Source organism: Rutilus rutilus, assembly GCF_951802725.1.
Source record: "Rutilus rutilus genome assembly, chromosome: 8".
Taxonomy (NCBI): domain Eukaryota; kingdom Metazoa; phylum Chordata; class Actinopteri; order Cypriniformes; family Leuciscidae; genus Rutilus; species Rutilus rutilus.
This window is the reverse complement of record NC_140222.1, coordinates 33508639-33527629: the sequence shown is the minus strand read 5'-3', so window position 1 is coordinate 33527629 and position 18991 is coordinate 33508639. Positions and strand designations below refer to the sequence as shown.

The 18991-nt window shown below is 37.4% G+C and overlaps 1 long non-coding RNA gene across 1 annotated transcript in view; it reads left to right on the top strand.

The window, feature by feature from the left end:
- The first annotated feature begins 9299 nt into the window (after positions 1-9299).
- Positions 9300-18991, top strand: part of LOC311295528 — a 108799-nt gene continuing 99107 nt past the window's right edge. The window contains exons 1-4 of the long non-coding RNA XR_014628343.1: positions 9300-9503; positions 11177-11217; positions 11637-11963; positions 12176-12839. This is a non-coding gene — a long non-coding RNA (uncharacterized lncRNA). The remainder of the gene's footprint in view (positions 9504-11176; positions 11218-11636; positions 11964-12175; positions 12840-18991) is intronic.

The window sequence follows — 18991 nt, the reverse complement described above, 5'->3', positions numbered from 1 at the left end:
ACTTTTATACTATTTTTATTTATTTTTTATATATTTTTATTCTTAGAATTTGTATTACTATGTCTTGTTGTATTTGTATTTGTATATGTGCACTGGAAGCTTCAGTACCAAGAAAAATTCCTTGTGGGTGCAAGCACACTTGGCAATAAAGCTCTTTCTGATTCTGATTCTGATTCTGATCACGCCACCGGCCTCGTGCCGTTCTCCCACGGCCCTCGACCTCGTCCTGCTCGCCACAAAATGCTTTTTTTTTTTTTTTTTTTTTTGGCTGTAATTTCAAAGACGTTCAGTTATTGTGCTTTTAAATTTTATGCCATCAATGTATCTTCCCGACAAAAAAAAAAAAAAAACAAGATACATTTCTAGATTCACCATTATTTGTTCTTCAGAAAATGTGCGACCATTGAGAATGTGTACTAATTTACTCATTGAGCCACATTAACATTCCTATATATAGGGACTTAAAGTTAACCATATTCGGCCTTAAAAATTAAGAAACCAAAAGAAAAGTTTAAGAATTAGAATCTAAAAGGACATTAAGATATTTTTAATATGAGTTGCAGGCATGCAAACTTTGGGCAAAAAAAAAAAAAGTAGTGCCTTTTCCCATTTTTAAAGGGGTGGTTGATTATGATTTCACTTATCTAACTTTAGTTAGTGTGTAATGTTGCTGTTTGATCATAAACAACATCTGCAAAGTTACAACGCTCAAAGTTCAAAGCAAAGGGAGATATTTGCTTTTAAAGAAATCATTTTTTAAGGACTACAACAAACGGCACATTCCTCCCGGGTTAGTGACATCACCAACCCTAGAATTTACATAAACCCCGCCCCGGGAACAAGATTTATAGATTAATAGATAACTACACATAAGCTTCATAAATTCATCAACTAACCATTCAACAACGTCCTGTTGCATTCTACATGTTGTCACTTCTTCTTGAGTCTCTCCATCATTGTCTGACTCCAGTTTGAACATAAACATTGACATTTTCAGTGCATGTGTGTGTGAGGTAAAAGGACAGGAGCTCTTGAAGCTCCACCCCCTGTGCTGAGAGCAGCAGCTAATTTGCATTTAAAGGAACAGACACAAAAACGGTGCGTTTTTGCTCACCCTCAAAAAGTGACAATTTTAACATGTTATATAAAAATATCTGTGGGGTATTTTGAGCTGAAACTTAACACACACACTCTGGGGACATCAGAGACTTATATTACATCTTGTGAAAAGGGCATTATACCACCCCTTTAAAATGTCACCCTTGGCATATAATAAAACAAAGATGGCTAAAGTAAACTGATTTAGCTAAAAAAAAAAAAACTATCAATCTCTGTGTAAAAGTAAAATAATGATGCGCAGTTCTAAAGTCATTTTAACCCCCCTGTAATCTGACTCCAAATCTCAGGTGAAAATTGTCATTTTGACCCATTTTACTAAACTGTAAAGTACTCAGTAAATATACGTCCATCAACTATGTCATTATTTTGGCTTTCTTCTTCATTTATGTTTGTCTTTCTTCAGAATATTGTTTTTTTTTAACAAAATCAAAAATTTGAGCCGTGAAAGTTTCTGAAATTTTGTAGATTTTTCCACGAAATGACCCAAATTTGTCTGAGAAACTTTTATAAATCTTTTGTACACATATTTAACTGCAGATGCTGAAATGTTTTTTGAAATGTGGTACAGTACAAATATTTTGAGTGTCCCTTTACACGCCCGCCGATGGGGGGTGGGCAAACAGGTCTGTTGTCCCGGGCCCAGGGTAGGGGACAACATAAATATATATATATATATATATATATATATATATATATATATATATATATATTGTGTTTTTTTTAAAGTGTTGTTTCTTTTTTTTTTTTTTTTTTTTTTTTCGACGTGAGAATATTGTGCCCTTGAAATGTCAATGTATTGATTGTTTACATTTTTTGTATATTAATAAAGTTGCCTCATCTCTTGTACTCCCTGGCCTATTTCTCTCTGCTCACCCACTTTTATTAACGAACCTGTGCGCCCCCTGTAGGGCTGGTAGTTCCCGGTGTTACAATATATTCGGTTCCTGAAATATTTGGTTCCAATGGGTGGAGCTATCATGAATATTCACGAGACCAAATTGTGGGTGGGGCGAGCAATACTAACTACAGGCGAGTGGAACAGAAATTATTAGCGTGAGCGCCTCAGATCGCGTTTTGTCCTAAACTACTCCTAACTGTTCGTTTCTCATGATGAATGACTGAGATTAAGCTTTTTAAATGTTTATTATTGCATGTTTAAATAAATATTTACAAATATATTCTTGTGTATTATTCTGTCTCCCAAAGTTGTCTGTATATTATTAAAATAGCTTTTAAATTATAGGCTGATCAAGACAACATGTCATGAACTTGGAGTTGCATGCTGCATGCTTTGAATGTTGCTTTACACTCAACTGGAAATATTTTTGATACACAACTGTACTTTATCATAAATGTTAAGCTTCAGTTGCTTCAGTTGTTTTCAGCAATGTTTTAGAACGTTGGTCAAATTAAGTGATAATTATTTCAATTGTATTTATACAAAGCAAGGTCCAACTAAAGTAATGTTGTAGCTACTGTTGTAGTAATGTTTTAGTTGTGCAATTTGTAGTCTTGATAGTAGTTTAACTTTCCTACTGTAGTAATATTTCCCTTTTCTGACCTCAGTAGTCACAGCAAAGTTTGGTGACACAATGGTTACTATATTACATAATGGGTTAGGATATGCTCCATGAATGTAGCTCTGAATTCAAACTGAGCTGTACGTATTTTCCCATAGGCTTTATAGGACGTTGTGGTTGAAAATGAAAATTAGAGATGTTCCTTGAAGGCATGCTCTGTGCATTGAACAGCAATCGAAAACAAAGAAGAGCCCACTTTTATGTTGTAGGCCATAAGGCACCCAGGGCAAATAAAAACCTCACTGTATAATATAGTATAAGACCTCATCTAAAAGTAGTATGTTTTGATCATGAAGATACTATCAGAGAAATCATTAAGTGTTACTTAACTCACCTTTGATTGTGAAGTTCTGTGCCCTTCTAAGAAGGACTTTTTTTTTTAAATATTTACTATATTATATATATCTATATTGACAGCCAAAATGACAAATTCAATAAGTATGGGTAGGTTTATTTTGATGAATGGTTGAGACTCACACAGCCACAATTCTTTTAAAACATCACCATAGCCAATTGAATGTGGATGTTGAATGCTTCACAAACTATGTAATGAACCAATTATTTATTGGCCAGAGGTGTGTACAATAGTTAATTGTAGGTCAGAAAAGAAGTTTCTCAGGTGTGGTGGGTCATGGACATATAATTAAAAAGTATTATCATTTAAAGAAGAGCATATATGTTTGTAATATAATATACATAAAATTATCTACCTATCCTAAATACTATAGACTGTTTAAACTTGAAAAACAAAAACATCTGCCTCAACATATTTCTGTGTAAAATTTATTGAGGTTTTTTAAAGCATTCATTCATTAACTCAAAATTAGTGTCTTAAAATTAAAAAAATTATTCATATTCATCATCTGTAAAAATGAGAATGTTAGACAATAGAAAAGCATGGGATCAAGGACAAAATTACTACAGCAAGACCAATAAAATATTTACTATAATATTATTTTTCAAATAAGAATTTATAACTATACCTTTCCTTCATTTTTAGTAGACCCATGCCTACTTCACCAGTGTGTTTTTGTGTTTACTTGTTTACAAAAAAAATACATAAGAATGATAACATTAATAAACTGATAAGATGTAGGCCTAATTTCTATGATTAATGGTTAGTCATTATTTTCACTTAATTTGACCAACGTTCTAAAGCATTGCTAGAAAAAAACAACTGTTAATTCATCTGAAGCTTAACATTTATGATAACCTTTGATAATGATGGTTGTGATATAAAACAAGTAATAAAAACTCAGTGAGTGTTTTAGCACAATTTTCTGACGTCATGGGATCACAAAACTAAGAGATAGTAAATCTTTTTATGTTTTTTTTTTTTTTTTTTTTGTGCGTTCCCGAGATTAGACCTTCCTTAACATAATGCCGAAAACCCGAAGTCTCTAGGTGGTCTGGTTGAGGAGGAGATAGAAGTGCAAGATTGGTGCGCACAGACAGAACAGAAATCATGAGTTAACAATCGCAATTTTGTCCGTAGGAAAATTGCGCTAAAAATTATAAAGTATGACGGTATCAAAAAGATTTCCAGTTAAAGGTAAAGCAACATTCAAAGCATGCAACATGCAACTCCAAGTTCGTATGTTGTCTTGATCAGCCTATAATTTAAAGGCTATTTTAAAAATATGCAGACAACTTTGGGAGACAGAATAAAAACACAATAATATAATTGTAAAAATTTATTTAAACATGCAAAATTAAAAAGATTAATCTCAGTCATTTATGAGAAACGAACAGTTCTATAGCATAGAATGTCAACAACTAATCTGGGAGAAATTTGGAAAAATATGTCTTTATTGTAGGACTTCCAATGTAGGTCTTCCAAGGTCTGTAGCTACTAGTTCAGGTAAACACAGTACTGAGAAACACATGCTACATGAATTATTTATAAAATATATAGTTCACGCTTAACTTCGTAACTTCGTTCAACTTTATTACCTGTTTGAAATAAATAATCCATAAAACAAATCGCGATCTGAGGCGCTCACGCTAATAATTTCTGTTCCACTCGCCTGTTGGTCGCCCCCGCCCACGATTTGGTCTCGTGAATATTCATGATAGCTCCACCCATTGAAACCAAATATTTCAGGAACCGAATATATTGTAACACCGGTATACTCCGGGTGGCGTAGTCGAACGTTAGTATTGTTGGTGCTTTCTATCATTCCCTCCATTACCTGACGCCCTCGCCACAAATGTTTATGGATGAGTGAATACATTGATGTTTTTAACATGACTGTGGTGTGAAGTAGGCAGGGGCGCTGCTAAGGATTTTGGGCCCCATGAAAAGAATCTTGACAGGGCCCCCAACACAGCTGAGACTTTTTTCATATTAATTTACATAAAATCATGGTTTATGGTATTTTGACTATCATTCTCATATATTTAAGTCAATCAGACAATTGAACATCCCATGTCCACACCCGTAATTTGTCCTCTGTAATACTGCACTACTTCAGTACTGTAATGTATATACTGTGCATAGCTGTACATGTGTCATATAGTGTATTCACATATATTTATATTGTATGTATGTGAGGCAAAGCCGTGCACCTGCTGCACCCTGCTCTATCGAAACGTGCTAACTTGTCGAAAAATGCTACCGTAGAGACCTGGGGCCTCATGTACAAAGCGTGCGTACGCACAGAAAAGTGCCGAAGGCTACGATCATTGTCACGGGCGGTCCACTAACAATTTAGGCCTACTTAAAAACCCACCTTTTCTTGTGAAATATTGGGTAACATACTGTCGACCCTTTGCCTCTTTCCAGGGTTTCCCCAGGTTTGATCACCCCAAATTTAAGACTTTTTTAAGACCTTTTTAAGACCACTTTAATGAAAATTAAGACCTACATCGTAAAACACCAGATCAAATCCTAATAATGACTATTACTAACAAATGTTTTAATTAAAAATACATTTATTATAAAAAAACTCATTCAACAACACACTGCAAAGTGATGTTTTTGGTAAATATCAAACATTCATAACAATAAACAGATAAACTAACTTTTCAAATCGTCTTAGTAAAGTTTCTCAGCATTCAAATTGCTTCAACCATTGCTTCAGAGGGGTAGACAGATAGGTAAGAGAGATATAGATAGTAGGGGTGTAACGTTCACAAAATTCACGGTTCGGTTCAATACGATACACTTGTGTCACGGTTTGGTACGTTTTCGATACAGCAAAAATAAATAAATGAATACATTTTTTATTATTATTATTTTATTTATTAAAACTAATACACTTTGACCAATGATGGAGCTATAATAGACTCTTCTTAGGAGCATAAACAAAACAGCTCCTTGGAAAAAAATGAAATGTAACCTAATATTGTAGTAGTTATAAACAAAGGTCTATTTTTAGGTCAGATTAACATTTGAGGGCAGCAATTGTATTCATAATGTCAAAATAAAACCGACGTAATGTTACTTGAAGCCATTATACTATTCCTGCCAAACTTCCATGGTTGCAGTTAGTGTTACTACAGTAAATCCATGGTGAATGTTGCTGATCTGTGGACACTGTTTCTTCCTGGCTTCCACGCGCTGTTTGATCCGTTAAAAACGGAGAAATGTGAATGTTTTTCACTAGATCTCACAGCGATGTTATTACTTCTGTGGCGAATTCAAATGATTTATTTACTGGATCTCTTATTACCGCTGTGTAACAGTGTCGCTTGATCAAGATCGCTCGCGCTGCACTGGTCCAAACTGATAAACGGTCCTTCAACCACACAATGACGAGTAGCCCAGTTTCGTTCCGCTTACATTACGTTTGCACATTTGATGTTGGACAATGTTGTGGTCGCGCCGGCGGTTCTATGATACTTCATCACACCGGCGCTATAAGTGAAGTCAAGCTTCTTCTTCTTCTTCTTCATTTGGTGTTTTATGGCGGTTGGCAAACCAACTTCCGGTGCATTACCGCCACCAACTGGACTGGAGTGTGAAGCACTAATAACAAAAAAACAAAACAATAATCAACTCAAAAAAAAAAAAAAAAGTATCCCCTATACTTCAAATTCTCCAACCTACTCCTATTGCTTTAAGATACTTCATTATCGCACTATATATTTTTACTTGTTCTACTTGCTTTCCCAATAGACTTTCCATACTGAATACTACCACACCCAATTTTCTTACTTTCCTCTTAAGTACTAACCTTTCTTTTCCATATTTTAAACATTTTATTAAAACATGTTCTATTGTTTCTGCCTGATCACAATAATTACATTTTCCCGTATCATGTTTTCCTATCTTAAACAAGGAATGATTTAATAGTGTGTGCCCTATTCTAATACGAGAAACAATCGTATCCTCTTTCCTATTCCCAAAAACACTTCTTCCGTTTCCTACTTGCTTCTGAATACTATACAACTGTCTTCCCTTGACCTCATTATTCCATAGTTCTTGCCATTTATTGTTTATGAATTCTTTTATTTTACTTTTAACGTCATTTTTGCTTAACGTCACTTGCACATTTATCTCATTATGTTTTACTGCTTGCTTTGCTAGTCTATCTACCACTTCATTGGCCTCCAATCCGTGAAGTCAAGCTGTTTGTGGTGCCTGGATACATACAATTTGGGCGGACTGAACCATTTTATGATAATCGAGAGGGGGAGAGGGGCCCACGGACGTTTGTGTTTCCTAAACAAATACATTTTTTAAATAGAATAGAATAGCAAATAGAATAATTTAAAGTTAATAATTTTTACTATCAAATATTTTTTTTTAGCACCACAATTTTATTGGGGGCTTCTCTGGGCCCCCTCTTAGTCATGGGCCCCGAGAATCGTCATCGTTTACCCCCCCTTTACAGCGCCCCAGGAAGTAGGGCACGATTGCTAATGAGAGACAGATATCAGCCCGTGCGATGTGAGTCCCGCGGATATAAAGGACATTTCATTGTACTGAACTACCCGCAAGTGCTGAATAATTACTATTCACAGGTCAGTTTATTTGACGAATGAAACTTGTGAGGTAACGCAGCGCTGTTTCACTTGGTCTACACTATCACACTAAACTGCATTTGAGTGTGTTGAAAGTTTTAATGTTATTCTGTGTGTTAGTTTATCTGTGTGAGACTAGCAGTAAACTAGATTAACATTAGAGTAACACACTGATCATATTCTAACATTTCATCATGTTGAGCTATATAACATACATTGATTAGTTTTATGTACATTTGCTCACGTCTTATAAAGTACATGCAAGAGTGGCGTCTCTGTCAAGTCGAAGTTTGTCACGGAAGTGGAGCTCTCGGCATCTCGAAAGTCTTTTTTTTTTTTTTCACCAGGAATATGCTAAAGGACTCCCGATGGAGTTTGGGTTCCTTGCCACTATTGCACTATATAAATAAAGGTGACTTGACTTGAATAGCCTCTTATTGGGTTGATGAGCACTCCATTAAACATGCCCTACATTTAATAAAATGAGACATATTATAATGGCACTTCATATTGGTATTATTAGATTATTTATTAATTGCATTTAATTGATTACACTTTAAATAAAACTTTCAATTGGTTTGTAAACGGTGATTTTTAAACACGTTTGGCTGGAGTTTTAGATGCATTTACACTGTTCTGACCAACAGGGGTCACCAAGGTGTGGCGATTCGAGCGCTTCAAAACAGTGAATCATTTTAAAATGTTTCGAAGAAATTGGTTCAATTGATTCAAAGTTACGAAAAGCTTTGTTTCTCCCATCAATTATATATTTTATATATTAATACCAATAAAAAAAAATAAAAAAAACTAGTCATTTTTGCTTATGGTTTAACTGAATCATCAAAGGTCAGAAGCAAGTACATTGGTCAGTAAAGTGAGATTAAATGCATAAGAAAATAATGTTTTATTTAACATATTTAGTTATTGGAGGTTTGCATAGTATTCTGATTCTGCATTTCACCGTTTTTATTCATTTTAAGGAATATTTTTTTTTGTGTGTGTGTGCTTGCTCACATTACACACAACGGCTCTGCACTTGGATTTGTCTCAACATGGGGACCGGAGAGTGTCAGACAATAAATGGGGAAACAAAGCTACTTGGGTTACTTATTTGAAAAAGTAAATCAGATATTTTGTTGTAAATTTTAAAAGTAATGCATTACTTTACTTAAAAAAGTAATCTGATTACGTAACTCAAATTACTTGTAATGAGTTATCCCCAACACTGCCCTTACATCGTTTTTATAAGCAAAGTTTGAAAGGTAAATTCATTGCAAGACTGCAAGACTTTCTCTCTCTTTAGATGAATAAACAAAACATACTTGTACCCTAGTTACTCCTTCCATCAGTCTCTTCCTCCTCCCATCAGTCTCTTTATCTATCTCCTCCCATCAGTTCATCAGAGAATATCAGTCTCAGTCTTTCAGAGCTTGTTCAGTCTGTCAGGATGAAAACAGGAGATAGAAACTGTGAGGAAGATCTTTCTGGACTGAGATCAGATATTAAAGAAACGGGTAATATCTGGTTGTATAAGATTCATTTATTAATTAATTTTTGAAAACCATTTTTAAAAGCCAGACTGTATTTCCTTGTTAAATTCAATTCTCTCTCTTTCTTTTTTCTTCTGTAGGTCAGAATGAGGATGCCACTGGAAGCTCTGCGTTCTTGTCCTGCTCTTACAGTGTTAAAGTCAAGACATGACAGTATATTAAAGACTCAGTGACAGCAGGAATATATGAGACATCATTCAGAGAAATGTTTCAGTTGAGGATCAGGATCCAGAACACAGTGTTTTCTCAGAGGAGTTTAAGAAAGAAGCTTCACTCAGATACTCATGTAAGTCTGAGAACATTTACTCATTTACTGCTGTTCATTTCACTAATACTGGATCAGACGTCACATCAGACAGAAGGACGAGTATAGCATCCTGCTGAAAAGACCAGCATATTTTTATTATTATACATTAAACTTGATTATTCTTCAGTGAAACTAGCACAGTATTTGGTACACTTAAAACATGTTATTGGTTTACTATACATGATAAAAAAAATAAAAAAAAACCCTGCAAATGTTTTTAAACATCTTATTATAAGTCATTTAAAATTTGTATGAAATAGTGGCAAGTAAAAACTATGAAATACCAGATAATTTAGGCAGTAAAAGGACATTCAAGTCATTACACATTATAACATATGATTACATTTTTTATAAATAATTTTTATCAGTAATGTACATTGGTGTGTTTCGAGTGACATTGATGTAATTTACTGTAGTTCATGTTTATTGCATTATTTTAGTGTTGTGTGTTACCCTGATGGTGTTTTTTGCTGTGCACCGTCTATATGAGTATTAACCATGTTTTATTAATAGGCCATTTCTATTTTGCCTCCTGTATTATTATGGTGGTTATTGGTACATTTTAAAGTAAAGACAAATTTTTAAAGTTAAAATAGGTATATTAACATTATATCACTTAATGAAATATAAGGTTGGCATCCTGTTAAACAGTCTAGTCTAACCAATGAAAATGATCAATAAAATGCTTTTAAAATAAAATAAATGATAAAGATAAAATAAAAAGCTGAATTAAAGTGCATATATGACAGACAGATGATTAGAGATTCAATGACTAAGATCAGAAACATTATGATATTAATAATGGTGAAAATTCAAAAGATCAGGAGTCTTGATTATAGCCTACCGAAGTAAATTTAAGATGAACGAATATCTGCGCATGTCTGCTGATCATTCACGTGATTTCTGTTGACGTCACTTACTCTGATGTCATCATACGTAGAACGCATGGCGTACGGAAGCTGAAGAGCTACGATACTTTCTGTTGAAAAAGTAGAATTTCACCCTAATTAAAGAAGTATTTAATGCAATATAGTCAAATAAAATATATATTGATTATATTGGTCCACCATGATGATCAGGTATGTTTGTTAATGAATGCAGAATATTAAACTATTTGGACACACGTGTCGTACACATCAGCAATGAAGGCCTGATGTAGCGTTAGCTTATTGCTCGTGTTCGTGTTTGGCCTGCTGTGTTTTGGTTGTCAAATGCTTTATTTAAACTAAAATTAAAAGGGAATTTTTAGTGTTGTTAAAATATTAAACATGAATTGTTAAGTAATGATTGTAAATTAGTTTATCTGCTGTAACTATTATTTTCATTTAGTTTTTTTTTTTAGTTTTTTTTTGTCCTGGTACAAATGCAGAGAGTTTTATTTAATAGTAGTTTTATTTGTAGTGAATTCAAGGTTTTACCAATAGGGTCAGAAGGGTAAACATTTACTGCCAGTTTGTAACATATTTAGAGATTAATTTTATTTCTTATCAGTGATCAGTAATAAAACTAAGTATGGGAGGGGACACCCTATCCTATCTTACCTTTATTATGTGTGTTATGTGGGAATCAAACTCATGACTTTAGTGTTTGTACCGTACTATTCAATCTGAACCAAAGGAAGTTAAATACACTTGTTTTTTCTGTTTCTGCAGTTGTGGGTTCATCTGTGTGTTTGCGGTGCTGATAAACAAAGGTGAGCATCTGAACAAACAACAGTTGAAGGATAAATGAACTGACTCTTAAATGATGTTTTATTAACAAAGTTCGGGAGGAGCACGTTCAAATAATCAAGCAATCAATCAATCAATCAACTCATCAAACAATTACCATGTCTACCCTATCAGCATGAGAGGAAGCATATATATATTCACTCTGTCAACTCACCTAACTTCCTTGACAGTTTTCAGCATCCCTCCACCACCCCGACTCCTCACCCTTGGCTTGTTCTTTCACAGCCAGGAATACGGGGGGAGTACTCTGGGTTCGGGCCAAATACCGAGCCCGGAGCCCTCTCCTCGGACAGCACGCCAAATACGCATTTATTCTATCTGACTTATTTGTAAGTGTGAACTCGTGAAAGTACATTTACAATTAAAGTTTGTGTTGTTTCAGTGTCTCTGCAGGAAACAGTAGAGGCTGTTATTGGTGGTTCTGTTCTCCTGCCGTGTTCTTCCACTGAACATGATCTTAAACTTCAAGACACTGATGTTCATTGGAGACACAATGGCAGCAAACTTGTGTATGATATAGTCAAGGGTGAAGATTCACTAGAGAAACAGGACCCTCGGTACAAGAACAGAACTGAAACTTTCCCATTGGAGTATACAAGAGGAAACTACTCCATCAAACTCACAGATCTCACTCGCACTGATGCAGGGAAATACATCTGCCAAATCACTCCATCAGATGAACAGGAGACTGTACAGCTGATCATCAACGGTGTGTGAAACTAGTAAATTAAGTCATGAAGTTTTTAATTTAATGAAGTTGTTTGCTTTAAAATCTAAATACTGCAAGAAGTTGATCCCTTATTTGATGTTCATTAGTGATGTTTCAGTCTGAATGCTGCTGTATATAAATTATAGTTGGATCTGTTATCTTTATCACAGTGAGGTAAAGTTTCCTGTTATACTTTTTTTTTTTTTTTTCAGAATCAACAGCAGAAAAAATATCCATATCGACTGATCAAGAAAACCAAGGAGAAACAGAACCAGACAGTGTGGAAACATCATTGCCTCGGCTCTGGATTGGCATTGCATCTGTAATTATAGTTATAGTTATAGTTATAGGTTTCATTGTTGCTTGGTGGAAAAGAAAGAACTCAAGCAGTCATAGGGCAGAAAGACACGACATGAGTTCAGACGCTCATGAGGTTGAACACATGAATCAGTAATAGCTGATAATAATGATAAAGCAGTTGGTATGTGACACAACTGTATAACTGTAACAGCAGCAACTGCATGAGCTTTAGTGCTAAACACAGAGTCAGTGGAGGAGGTTGTGCTTCCAGTTTTGCTGCCACAACTTTAAAAAGTAAGAAATAATTATAAAAGTGTGTAAAGGATTTGTTTGAATAACAGAGAACAGAATATAATCATGTAGATTGAGTGAGTGTGTGTTGCTGTATTTCCTGCTGATCACATTAAGCCTATAACAGTTTTATTGTAAAGATGTTAGGATGGATTTTGTGGGAAACAGCATTCTTCCATTCATTAATCCGTGCGCGTTTGTGTCGTAGGACCTATCTGTAAATATAGGAAAGAAGGTCAGGCTAGCACTATATACAGTGGAAGTTGTTAATAGACAAAAAAATAAGTTTTATCATCGAGACCAATGGTGGAAATGGTTCTATGATCTTCTTAAGCTTACGATGCTTTTGAGAAATACAGACAAGATTCACAGAACAGTGTCTATATTGGTAACACTGCCCAGTCAAAACAACAGCAGAATATAAGTTACTGACATATTTTCTTGAATATCTGTCTTTCATTATATATATATATATAATTTTATTTTTTTTAGGAGTGAGAGAGTTTAATGCTGTTAATGACATTTGCACTGATAAGACGATCACCTGTAACCTTGGAATCAGAATGTACAACCATTTCCTGCATGTAAGAAACTATCATGATTTGGTAGATCATAAATATGAGATAAAAAAAAATGAAATTATGACATAAAATGTAAATTATGCTATAAGGAAGAATTATGAGAAGAAGGTTGAAATAAAAATAATAATAATAATAATAATAATCTAAATTGACTAAGTCCTAATTATGATAAAGAAGTCAAAAGTGCTGCACCTCAAACCATCAGATTAATCTGCAGAAAAGCGGAGCGACTCACAACCCTAGTATTTACCAGAACTTAATGTTCCTCCACAAGTATTTTATTCTGCAACTGATAAAGGACCAAAAGTTACATATTCTTGCCTTATACCATGGTCTGGGTGAATACTCGATTCTGATTGGCTGCAGGGTGTCCATTAAAAAGTGATAGAGGACACCTAGTAAATAAACCGTCAGGCGTAACCAGGGAAACCAAGTTATTGTTTGTAAAAACTTTAGATTTCGATTGTAAAACTAATTAAAATATAAACTAATGTTTTAAAAATGTGTTATTTGGCAAGTGACCAGCCTCGCCGTCGTCCATTAATACCTGACAATGGACACCTCGTCGGGCATTAACCCTTACTTAATGACTATTTTATATTTTGTACCCTTTATGATCATCACTTTAAAGTGAAGTGCCTTTACTTGCCAGTGTATAAAGTGTGCTATAAATAACTTTGCCTTATCTTTCCACTTTGTAAGTTACATTTAGTTTTTACAGTTTTCTGATGTAAAAGACTGTTTTGTACTGTTATATTCTTGCCTTATGCACTGCATTCTTACTGTATGAGATCTTGAAAAGGTAAATTTTTGGCTAAAGTTAAGACAAGTGAATCTGTCAATATGTTGCTGCCTTAAATTATGTAAACATTCATCTGGAAAATAATGCTTTATTTGGAACTGAATTGTTGAATTGTTAATGTACTTCAATATTCTCATGTATAAACAGAGGAAACAAGGAGCATAGATTAATTGTATTTGCATGATCTCATGATGATCAAGACCCAATAAATTGTTTTGATGAAATAATGCATCTGTCAGAATCATTTGGAAATTTATAATCTTATAGTTTTTACTAACACCAAATATTTTGCGTTTGCATTTATTCATTTGGATGACGCTTTTATCCAAAGTGTGAAAGCAGAAAACAAACAGCACATCAGTGGTATATGAGTTTGGTTCACACATTTAGATAAAACTCAGGGTGTATTCACACCAGGAAAGTCCGATAGTTCACTTGCTTTGGTCCGGACCAAATGCAATGTTGATTTTTTTTGTTTGGTACGGTTCGCTTTCACACTGCTCTTTTTGCAAGTGAACCAAAATTTGTAAACAAAACCACACGTGTGCTAAGGTCGTCCATTCATTGGACAGGATTTCTTTTTTTTTTTTTTTTTTTTTTTTTTCATCAACCTGCCAGTTGTCCTGATCGGGAATAGTGGTGTTATTCTTACTTATCTATATCTAAGGCTTTCTTATTGATATGCATTTATTGTATTGTTGTAGTGTATTTATTGTTTTCTCTTAACCATCAATAGAGACTGCAGATGAAAATGAGCCTGTATGGCTAAATCTGGCACATTTACATTTTGGACTTTGTCCTCATGTTGATTAATGTGCGCTGTCCCTTTTAAATAAATAAATAATAAAAAAAGAATTCTCAAGCAGGGAAAAGCAGGAAGTGCAAAAACAGGCTCAGCATGGAGATATTTCGTAATGCAATATTTGTCCTTTTACTGATTTGGTGTTATTCCCAACAAACGCAATATTAAGAAACTATTGAGCATATGACAAAATGTCATCTATACGATGTTGTAAATAGATGTTGAGAAGACGACTATGTGCTGCAAGTACGGTTCCGGCGGAGAGAACGTGCTTTTAAACCATTTAAGCGCGGTAAGACAAAAGAGAACGCTCTGTCTGTGAATGCACACACGGCTCGCAGAAAGACGCGCAACAGTATCGCGTGCACAGACAGCGCGCCAGAATTCTCTTTCTCTTTCGCGCTTGAACGAACAATAACACATGCACAGCATTATGCCAAAATGTCCGTTTTGTTAAGTATCCTCATAAGAGCAGTCAAATAAAAAGGCGCAGTTTTCTGCAGTTGGGTCGGTTCATGTTCACACCGTAAACGAACCGTACCATAGTTCGTTTGGAACCGTACCGAGACCACCTCTTCAGCTGGGTCTCGGTTCGATTGTTTGGTCCGCACCCGAGTTCAATTGCTGTATTCACACCTGCCCAAAAGGTCCGCACCAAGGGGGGAAACGAACTTGAGTTCGATTCAATCGAACCAAACAAGGCAGGTGTGAATACACCCTCAGTATCTGAACGCCAGTGTCTCCTCATCACAACTAACCCCTTCCTGACGGTTGGTGTGTTTTGGGCAGTTCACTGGGACTCTTTGAGGGACCTGTGAGGGTTTGAATGTTCTCTAAGGGCCAGCTGTATCTCAGCACCAGAACATCACAATACACACATGGGATTGGGCTTTTCTCATGTGTGTGTATGACAAACATCCTGATGCTCAGAGTTTCCACATCAACATCACTCCTTACTAGTAAATGTAACGCATCAGATACTGGCATCAGGTCAAACCTCTGCAAACTATTGATGAACAATCAAACTGAATGCCTATTTCAGAAACAGTAAGATGATTAGGCATCAAAGTATTTTGACCATATACTGCAAAACACACCGCAAAATACAATAATACATACAATACAAAAGTCAGTCCCACTTTATATTAAGTGGCTTTAAGTACACATTTAACTCGTTTAACTCGAGTTAACTCGTTTTAACTCGATTTAACTCATTTCGTGTCTTAGGCCATCAATGTGTACTTACGATGGGGAATTGTTTCATTTGGACGATGGGGAATTGTTTCATTTGGACGATGGGGAATTGTTTTAATTTGGACTCTGTGCATGCTCTTTGAGACCGTGACCATAGACCAGCATTATATGACTGACAGACAAGAACGGTTTGACCTAAAAATATCCAAATTGAAACTACTGCGGAAAAAAAGACACCTACATCTTGGATGCCCTTGAGGTAAGCTAAAACATACCAAAATTTCATTTCAAAGTGAACTATCCCTTTAATTATGCAGTACTTTCTGGACTGTAATCTAAAGCGTTACCATATCAACCCTGAATAACATTTATATTGTAAGGACCACCCATTGGCCCAACGACGGAATCCAACGGTGGGCGAAGGAATAATGCGTGTATGTCTTTTCAGCACTCCAGTGAAGTTCACTTCATTTATTGGAATTTAGTTTCAATATTACTTTAGCTCCACGCTTAATGTCACGGTGTGACAAATAACAATCAGAAAAGAGATTAAAGCCCTTGTGAATGAATTGTGTGAGTTCATCGTGTGAAGAAGTAATAGTAGTCTGCTGTGCACTCTCTCCTGACAGTCTTTCACCCGCTGTCTCTACGGAAGGATTTGATATATCAAGCGCCCAACTTACCATTTTGAGACAGCCCGGCTCTGTTAATGCTGAATGTTTTATATGCTGTTGAACTGTTAAACCCTGCTACATTGTTACAGTGTACAGCTGAAGTGGAGTGACTCGCTTAAAGCATCCTTCCTGCCGGGTGGTCTCCACACGCTCCTATCGAAAGCCGCTGCCCTGTTCAGAACGAGAGAAGGTATTGCAGCTGAATGTTTCATCTACTGTTTAATGGTAAAATCCTGCTGCATTGTTACAGTGTACAGCTGAAGTGAAGTGTCTCGCTTAAAGCATCCGCCCCGTCTGGTGGTCTCCACACGCTCCTATCGAAAGCCGCTGCCCTGTCCAGAACGAGAGAAGGTATTTCGGCTGAATATTTCATATACTGTTGAACAGTTAAAACTCTGTTGCATTGATCCAGTGTACTGCTGAAGTGGAGTGTCTCGCTCTAAGTGTCTTCCCCGTCTGGTGGTCGTCACACGCCCCATCGAAAGCCTCTGCCCTGTTCAGAAAGAGAGAAGGTACTTTAACGGAATGTTCCATATGCTGTTGAATAGTTAAACCTTGCTACCTGGTTACAGCGCACAGCCGAAGTGGAGTGTCTGACTCGAAGGGTCCTCTCCGTCTGGTGGTCTTCACACGCCCCAACGAAAGCTCCTGCCCTGTTTAGAAAGAGAGAAGGTACTTCAACTGAATGTTCGTATGCTGTTGAATAGTTAAACCCTGTTACCTGGTTACAGCGCACTGTCGAAGTGGAGTGTCTCGCTCAAAGTGCCCTCTCCGCCTGGTGGTCTCCACATGCCCCATTGAAAGCCCCCGCCCTGTTCAGAAAGAGAGGAGTATCACTGTCGAGCGTTCGCATACTGTTGACCGTTGAACCCTGTTGTATTGTTGCAGTGCACAGCCGAGAGGGAGCGTCTCACTTAAAGTGTCCTCTTGCCTGGTGGCCCTCCATGCCCGCGTTGCAAGCTGCTGCCGCTGTTGAGGAGTAAATAGAATAGCCGCGGCACGTACCTAGATCGGAGTGTCGTCTGGTTGTCCAAGGTTCTCTCCCGTCCCGGCTCAAGGCCCCCGTTCCACTTGGCTTGGCTCAGAGGACACCTGCCGGGATATACTCACCTACTTCCCCTCCTGGCCCGGCCCGCTCGCCACCCTGTGATCCGTCCGAGTTTGAGACCACCGCTCCCTGGGCACTTACCTCTGGGCAGCATCCGGGACTAGTTCCATCCCCGCCGCGAGTACTTACCTGGTTCCAGTCCGAATGGGGTCCATATAACCACGACTTCCTCGAGGGTCCTGTAAAGAGTACTTACCCAGGGACCTACCTGGACGGTGTGAGTTCCTCTGATCCCTCTTCAACGAGCTGCAGGGCTGCCACGAACGTTCTTCCCTCTACGGCCCAGGGGGCCATTGAATTGCAACTGGCGACCAGAAGGAAGATTTTAATTAGGACTTTCCAAATTATTTGCTTTTAACTCAATAAAGAAACTGTTACTCCTTTATTCTCTGGTCTGTCTGGTCCCTGACACGCTCCTCGAGGTGGTACCCGGTCTCCAGGGGTGGGTGCAGTCTGGCTTGGCCCACCCCGACCTGTGACAGAACTTGGCGTAGTCGGCAGGGTTACCGCCTCGAGTGGAGCGATCAAGGACCTAAATGGCAGAGGAAGAAGAGCCAGTGGCCCGACAGCTGGTTATGTCTTTCTTTTTTGGGGGCCCCGTGGGCCCAGAAGTACGGAGGTCCGCGGTCGGAATTGAGCCTGTCAGCATGGAAGGCCCAGGTGGAATACCTGGCAGGGCTCGAAGGGCTAAATGCCCTTCAGAAGGTACAGTTCGTGTTAAATTCGTTGGAGGGAGAAGCAAGAAGAGAAGTACAGGCAGCACCGGAAGCAACCCGCACCACAGTTCGAGCCATCTTTGATTTCCTCACGGTACAATATGGAGATACCACCCCAGTAGCTGTCCTGAGAACACAATTCTTTAATTGTAGGCAAGGGCCTCGACAAACTGTTCGGCCATTCGCGTTGCAACTGAGGGAACAGTTTACCAGGCTAAGGGGGAGACAGGACCACGGCCTGGGCGACGAGGAGACCCTATTGCGAGATCAGTTTCTGTTAGGATTACGGGAGGGCCCCATGCGTCAGAGTCTGCGGGTGCAACTGAGACGGAATCCTGACCTCACGTTCGAAGAACTGCGGCGAGAGGCTCTAGCCCTTGAGCGTGATCACACCGAAGGTGTTGATCCTCCCAGCTGTCTGGCTGCGAACGCTGTTAGTGGGCCTTCGGCCCCTGCCACTTCCGATTGGAAGCATGCCCTCCGGGAAGAATTGAAAAGGGATATCCGTGAACAAATGTCTGATCTGTCCAAATCTGTCATCGAAGAACTCCGCCGAGAAC